Source organism: Portunus trituberculatus, chromosome 2 (assembly GCF_017591435.1).
Source record: "Portunus trituberculatus isolate SZX2019 chromosome 2, ASM1759143v1, whole genome shotgun sequence".
NCBI lineage: Eukaryota > Metazoa > Arthropoda > Malacostraca > Decapoda > Portunidae > Portunus > Portunus trituberculatus.
In genome coordinates this window covers 8191814-8199035 of record NC_059256.1, presented here as the reverse complement: position 1 = coordinate 8199035, position 7222 = coordinate 8191814, and positions in this window count along the sequence as shown.

Below are 7222 nucleotides of genomic sequence, written 5' to 3'. Positions count from 1 at the left end.
CACTGGAGTGATAGAACAGGTAACGGAAATTAGATTGTGGTCGGAGGAGCCCAACGGAGAGGAAAGTTTAACAGAGTAAGCAGAAGGGTTGGAGGTTAGGAAAAGATCAAGAATGTTGGGCGTGTCTCCAAGGCGGTCAGGAATACGGGTAGGGAACTGCACTAGCTGCTCTAGGTCATGAAGGATAGCAAAGTTGAAGGTTTGTTCACCAGGTTGGTCAGTGAAAGAAGATGAAAGCCAAAGCTGGTGGTGAACATTGAAATCCCCTAAAATGGAGATCTCAGCAAAAGGAAAGTGAGATAAGATGTGCTCCACCTTGGAAGTCAAATAGTCAAAGAATTTTACATAGTCAGAGGAATTAGGTGAGAGGTATACAGCACAGATGAATTTAGTTAGAGAGTGACATTGAAGTCTTAGCCAGATGGTAGAAAATTCTGAAGATTCAAGATTGTGGGCACGAGAGCAAGTGGTGTCGTATGTAAGATCATTCATGATATTCTGAAGTTATATGTATAAGATTTTTGGGAAGTCTGGTTAGATTTATTTAATTAGGAATTTTGTAGTTTGTGGACTACAGTTGTGTTTTATTACATTTATATTTGTTTAAGTAATATCGTTTTCACTTTAATGTGATATTATTGTTTTTTTTATGTAAAATCGATTCCTAACTGTGGACAATAAATATCTATCTATCTATCTATCTATCTGTGTGTGTGTGTGTGTGTGTGTGTGTGTGTGTGTGTGTGTGTGACTCACAGGTGTTATATGTTATCACTTCACCTGAGCCACCTTCTTGTGATAAAGATTGTTGATGTGAGTGGCCTAGGAATACTCAGGAACATTGTTTTTCCATCTTCCTTAGTGAGAGTGGTGTGTTCTTGTGGCCGCGGTCCGTTCTGCTCTTCAAAACGTGTCGTTCCTTTAGGATAGTTTAGGAAATAACTAATACAATGAAATGAAGTATATACTTATGTTGGAGTAAATGAATGGCAGGGGCCAGTGTCCCATTGGGGTGGCACATGACTTGTCAGGGACAGTGGTCAGGGTGGCAGGAGGGTGGAGGGAGTGCTGGCCTAGTGCTGCATGAGAGGGGCAGGAAGCTGTGTGTTTCACTGTTTGATCTGCTGCAGTCTCTGACGAGACAGCCAGACGTTACCCTACGGAACGAACTCAGAGCTCATTATTTCCGATCTTCGGATAGGCCAGAGACCAGGCACACACACACAACACAAAAGGTCACAACTCGATTTACATCCCGTACCTACTCACTGCTAGGTGAACAGGAGCTACACGTGAAAGGAGACACCCAAATATCTCCAGCCGGCCGGGGAATCGAATCGGTCCTCTGGCTTGTGAAGCCAGCGCTCTAACCACTGAGCTACCGGGTGTGTGTGTGTGTGTGTGTGTGCGCGCGCGCGCGCGCTGAGTGTCACTGTTGTTATTTTATGTACCCGGCAGAGTGAAGGCTACACGCCCCAGTCTTGTGTCCCACTTCCCCGAGGGTCCCTGCAAGACTGGCCATGTCTTGTGCTGGCGGGAGTCCCTATGGTGCTGCTGCGGTGGATGCCGTGATTCCTGCCAGCAGCATGGGTGGCCGGCATCATCATCATCAGCAGCAGCAGCAGTCAGCCTCAGGCGTCGGGAGGTGCAGGCGTGGAGGTGGCCAGACAGGTAACTCTGTCCGCAGAGGAGAGAGCAAATGTGAGTTCCAGCAGTGTGACACAACGCACAGTGATGTTAGGAATTATGAGTGTGGTGAGTGTGGGAAGAAATTTACCCAAAAGTTTCACCTCACCACACACAGCCTGACGCAAAGTGGTGTTAGGAATTATGAGTGTGGTGAGTATGGGAAGAAATTTATCCAAAAGTCTCACCTCAGAACACACAGCCTGACACGCAGTGGTATTAGGAATTATGAGTGAGGTGAGTGTAGGAAGAAATTTACCTAAAAGTCTCACCTCACCACACACAGCCTAACACACAGTGGTGTTGGGAATTATGAGTGAGGTGAGTGTAGGAAGAAATTTACCTAAAAGTCTTCTGTTACGTTCACCGGTTAAACTGGTAAGATTGGCATCGAGGAGCCGGTGAACAACTGGTTCAACTGGTGAGGAAATGCAAAAGAGGGTCACTTTAAAAAGCTATTTTAATAACCCATAATGAAATTGACACAGATATAACATGAAACATGAAACACAGATATATAAAATGAAACACAGGAAAATGACATACACATATACATATAACACAGTAATAAATACAACAATAAAGAACCCAACTTAATACCTAACAATAATCCTAATCCTATATAGAGGCAATGTGGAAAACACGGACGAGGGGAAGTGATACTTATGCGGTGTCGCAGTGGTGAAATGCTGGGTGATGGTTGATCCCACGGTAGACCCAAGAGGCGTTGTGTTCACTGGTTGAGGCTTGGATCTCAACTTCCTTTTCAGAAAACCAAGAGCTGGCTCAACACTTTCGGTTGAGTCGAAAGGGGCCGCGTGAATCCAACTTCGGGACAGTAGCAGGGCTTCATGAAACGGTGACGTGAAGGGTTCATGAAACGGTGACGTGGAAGGGGAGGCGGAGAGGTGGCGAACGAGGTAACAAGCGGAGGAGGTGATGGTAGTAATGTATGTTACGGGCGGGCCGTAACATTTCCTCCCCCCTAAGACCTCCGTAATGGGCTCATGAAGGAGGTGAAACGGGAGATCTTGATAAGGCGTCGGCGATGATGTTGTCCACTCCCTTGATATGGTGGACTTCTAAGTTGAAGGGTTGAGTTAACAAGGCCCACCTAAGAATGCGTTGGTTTCGGTTCTTCATGGCGTGAAAGAAGGCCAGAGGATTGTGATCGGTGAAGACCTTCGTAGTTTGAGGACCAGGATGAAGATAGCACTCAAAACGTTGGAGCGCCAGGACGAGTGCCAGAGCCTCCTTCTCGATGGTGGAGTAGTTGAGTTGATGTTTTTTCAGCTTGGCGGAGTGATAGGCGATGGGATGGAGGATGCCGCTTGTAGGGTCCGTTTGTAGTAGGACAGCACCCACTCCAACTCCACTCGCGTCCACTTGTAGATGGAAGGGGCGGGTGTGATCCGGCGTCCAGACCACTGGTTCCGAGGAGAGAAACGCCTTGAGGTGTTGGAAGGCTTGGTCACAGGTCGGGGTCCAGTGGAAGGGACGGAAGTGCTGATAAGGTCCGTCAGGGGGCGGCCAGGGTGGAGAAGTTCTACAGAAGCGTCTGTAAAACCAGCCATCCCCAAGAACCTCATGAGAGCTTTCCTGGTGGTAGGGACAGGGAAGCCAAGGATGGCCTCCACGTTAGCTCTCTTGGGGTGAACCTTGCCGTTCCCCACCACATGTCCCAGGTAGACCACCGTAGACTTCCGAAGGTGGACTTGGCCAGGTTGATTGTAAGCCCGGCTTCCTGCAACCGACCCATCAGCCTCCGAAGACGGGTCAGATGTGTCGCCCAGTCGTCCGCAGTCACCACCAGGTCGTCCAGATATGCAGATGTTCCCTCCAAGTCCTGAGTGATGTAATTTATAGCCCTCTGGAAGGTGGCGGGAGCATTAGACAAGCCAAAGGGCATCACTGTGTATTGGTATAGTCCGAAGGGGGTGATGAAGGCGGATATTATTTGGGCCTCGTCCGAGAGGGAATCTGGTAGTAACCTTTAAGTAAGTCTATAGTGGTTACAAATTTGGCTACTCCTATACTATCTATAAGGTCCTCTATCAAGGGCAATGGGTAGGAGTCTGGCACCGTCACTTTATTTAATTTCCTGTAGTCGGTGCAAAATCGACTACTACCATCTGGCTTAGATGTTAACAGGCAGGGAGAAGCCCAGGAGATATACTAGGTTCTGCAAGGTGATGACAGAGCAGATAGTCTACCTCTTTTTCATCAAGTCTCTTTTAATGGGTGAAATGCGATAGGCTGGTTGTCTTATAGGCTTGATGTCATTAGATATTAATGTTATGTCATGTTGGATAGTATTACAAAGTCCTGGAAGGTCACCTGTGATTTCAGAAAAGTCTAGCAATAACTTTTAAGATCAGACTGTTGTGAAGGTGTTAAGGAAAGAAACACCTCATCAAGGTTGGACATGATTTGGCTGTTTGAGGGGCGTCCTTTAGGTGACGAGAAGAGGAATTCGATGTCGGACTCTTCCTCGGGGGGCACAGGACCAGACTCCTTCCCTACCAGACATACAGGTACAGTGCGAGACAAGTCGTCCTCTGGTTCTCTGGAGTGGTAAGGTTTCATTAGATTAATATGAACTAGTTGGGAATCCTTACGACGGTCAGGAGTGTGGACCACATAATTTAATGGACTTAGTTTTTGAGCCACAACATAAGGTCCCATGAACTTACTGTGAAGAGCATTGCCTGGAGTGGGGAGAAAAAGTAAAACCTTGTCTCCTGGTTTGAAACTTCTCATGACAGATTTGGGAAGAGAATTCTGTTGCATTTTAGTTTGAGATTTGAGGAAGTTTGATTTAGCAAAAGATCTGACTTCACTGATTTTATTCTTAAGGTTACTGATGTAGTCAGACACACTGGGGCTTGAAGGAGTATTTTGAGTAAACCATTGATCCTTTAATATTTTGAGAGGCCCCCTGATCTGTCTACCATAGAGTAATTCAAAAGGGAGTAACCTAAAGAATCTTGAGGAGATTCTCTTAAAGCGAAGAGAAGGAAAGAAATACTTTCATCCCAGTCTCCTTGATGCTCCAAGCAATACTTCTTCATCATGGATTTTAATGTTTGGTGAAACCGCTCCAGACAGCCTTGGGATTGGGGTGGTAAGCCGAGGAGGTAACATGGTCGATGTTTAGCTCATTCACTATCTGTTGGAAAAAATGGCTAGTGAAATTGCTACCCTTGTCAGACTGAATTTGTTTTGGAATTCCTACCGAGGTGAAAAAATGTATTAGATGTTTTACAATGGTCTTTGATGTGATGTTCTTAAGAGGGAATGCTTCAGGGTACCTGGTAGTGGGATCCATGAGGGTTAACAAATACTGATTCCCTCGTTTGGTTTTGGGTAAGGGCCCTACGCAGTCTAGAATGATCTTTTCGAAGGGCTCCGTCTGAACTGGAATAGGCGTCAGAGGAGCTGGCACAAGGCGTTCGTTAGGCTTACCCACAATTTGACATATGTGACATGTTTTTACATAGTGTGACACATACAGTTTTCCACACAGAACGGTGGAAAAGTGGAATGCATTAAATGATGAAGTTGTTGCAGCACATAATGTGCATAGATTGAAAGAAAAATGAGAAAAGTGGAGATACTCGTATGGAGATAGGACACTATGAGCCCTGCTGGAACCTGTACAATACAGCTAGTTAAATACCACTTGTAAATGGGTTCTCACAGAGCCCTATACATGTATCAGCGTATGTTGGTGAAGCTGTTAGTATCATGGGGCTTGAAGTAAACTCCAGGAGACAGTCAACACGTGTATTGTTCTTTAGCCGGCTTATAGGGGACAAAACAACCTAATAATAATAATAATAATAATAATAATAATATACGGTTTATTACTTTGGCAATGTAAAAAATTACACTGAAAATGTACAGGGGGGGGGGGACACTAAGACAATGAACTGAAATGCTTAACCTAACTATGGAAACCCTGGCTAACTCAGTGTGTGTGTGTGTGTGTGTGTGTGTGTGTTCTCTCCTCTGTCTGTGTGCAACCCTTCTCAGGATTGTGGGTAGGTGTGGCTGCCAGATGTATGAGAGTGTAGAATCAGTGTATTAATATAATGTTCGGTGTTTTCCTACCTTACTATCTAAGTAACATTCCTACACAATTATCTAAATACACACACTTTTCCTTCCCATCATCAGAGAGAGAGAGAGAGAGAGAGAGAGAGAGAGAGAGAGAGAGAGAGACACACACACACACACACACACACACACACACACACACACACACACACACACACACACACACACACAGACACAGAATATTCAACCGTTAGTCAAGAGAAAGCAAAAACAGACAAAAACACAAGACCAAATCTCACATTGCCTTTTTTCACATACCTGTCTGGCGGGAGAGTTTAGAAAGAAAGGAAAGTGTCTTAAATGTTACTGCCTCACCGATCATGCAAACTTGTCCCGCTCTAACCATGTCACTGTCGAGGTGGAATTTACTGCATGCACTCTTGTTACTTCCACCTACCAACCAACTTCACACGTGCAAGTGTAGACATTCACTGGTGTCCGTCTGGCTGTCTGTCTTTCTGCCTGTCTGCCTCTATCTTTTTATCTGTCGGCGTTTCTGACTGTCTATCTCTCTATCACTCTGTTTATCTATCTGTCTGTCTGCTTGTCTGTGTATGTCTATCAGCCTCTATGTCAGTCTATCAGTCTGTCTGTCTGTGTGCATTATCCTCAGAAGAGTTACCAAGGTATCTCAACAAAAGTGTGTGGAAGGATTAGCTAATTAGCTCGGAGCCAAGAAACATTTGATTAGTTTGAAGCGGATCGCGGAATATTTATACTGACTCTGAATGTCTCTCAGCTTTCCTCACAGTTCTCGTTAAGGTTCTGTCACTTTGTGGTTTCCGAGCTCCGGCAGGGTATCTGACACTGAACTCTCAACAGTGTGTATCTTTAGAGCGAACCATGTTTCCTCAAGACTAATTAATGTCAAGATACAAGAAGTATGTACAGTACAACACGTTTAGATCTTTTTCTTCACGAACATTACCATTGCGGATATCAGTGAGCTCAGTTATTGCAAATTAAACCAAAATTCCATGTCAGCACGAGAGAGAGAGAGAGAGAGAGAGAGAGAGAGAGAGAGAGAGAGAGAGAGAGAGAGAGAGCTCCTGTGTGATGAAGGTGGGCGGATTCCCAACCCTTTTAAGGGGGTTCCAACCACTCCTTCACATGTAGTTAGTGTAGCAATGTGGTGAACCTTGAGGGTGGAAACCTGAATTCGTAAACTCGTTAGCGTACTTTCTTCAGCATGATTTTCTGCACATAATACAGAGGCAGCGTTATGTCAAAGTATTAAACTAGTCAAGATATTACAAAGCACACAAATACAACAGAGATAAGAGAAGATGTGTACAGTTTGCGAGATCAAGGGAACCGAGGCGACGAACCACAGTCTGCCATGAGGAAAAGTGGAACAAGCCAGAGAGAGAGAGAGAGAGAGAGAGAGAGGGTGCCAGCAGACTACTTTTCTTTCTCT